Source organism: Arachis ipaensis, chromosome B9, assembly GCF_059453495.1.
Source record: "Arachis ipaensis isolate K30076 ecotype BB chromosome B9, ASM5945349v1, whole genome shotgun sequence".
Lineage (NCBI taxonomy): Eukaryota > Viridiplantae > Streptophyta > Magnoliopsida > Fabales > Fabaceae > Arachis > Arachis ipaensis.
In genome coordinates this window covers 134,323,456-134,324,125 of record NC_142444.1, presented here as the reverse complement: position 1 = coordinate 134,324,125, position 670 = coordinate 134,323,456, and the positions used below count along the sequence as shown (strand labels likewise).

Below are 670 nucleotides of genomic sequence, written 5' to 3'. Positions count from 1 at the left end.
AATCATATTGACTTGCTGAGTCAATATTTTATTCTGAGCCAATATGGCATTCAGAGTATCAACCTCAAGAACTCCCTTCTTCATAGGCGTCCCATTATTCACAGGATTCCTTTCAGAAGTGTACATGAACTGGTTATTTGCAACCATGTCAATGAGTTCTTGAGCTTCTGCAGGCGTTTTCTTTAGGTGAATGGATCCACCTGCAGAGGTATCCAATGACATCTTAGATAACTTAGACAGACCATCATAGAATATATCTAGGATGGTCCATTCTGAAAGCATGTCAGAAGGACACTTTTTGGTCAGCTGCTTGTATCTTTCCCAAGCTTCATAGAGGGATTCACCTTCTTTCTGTCTGAAGGTTTGAACATCCACTCTAAGCTTGCTCAGCTTTTGAGGAGGAAAGAACTTGGCTAAGAAAGCCGTGACCAGCTTATCCCAAGAGTTCAGGCTGTCTCTGGGTTGAGAGTCCAACCAGATTCTAGCTCTGTCTCTTACAGCAAATGGGAAAAGCATGAACCTGTAGACTTCAGGATCTACTCCAATAGTCTTAACAGTATCACAGATCTGCAAGAATTCAGTTAAGAACTGAAAAGGATCTTCAGATGGAAGTCCATGAAACTTGCAGTTCTGTTGCATCAGAGAAACTAGCTGAGGTTTCAGCTCAAAG

The 670-nt window shown here is 41.8% G+C and overlaps 1 non-coding gene across 1 annotated transcript; it reads left to right on the top strand.

Moving 5' to 3' along the window:
• The first annotated feature begins 276 nt into the window (after positions 1 to 276).
• On the top strand, positions 277 to 384 carry LOC148546420 (small nucleolar RNA R71). Its single transcript, XR_015901454.1, has one exon. It is a non-coding gene; the product is annotated as a small nucleolar RNA R71 (small nucleolar RNA).
• Positions 385 to 670: the final 286 nt, after the last annotated feature.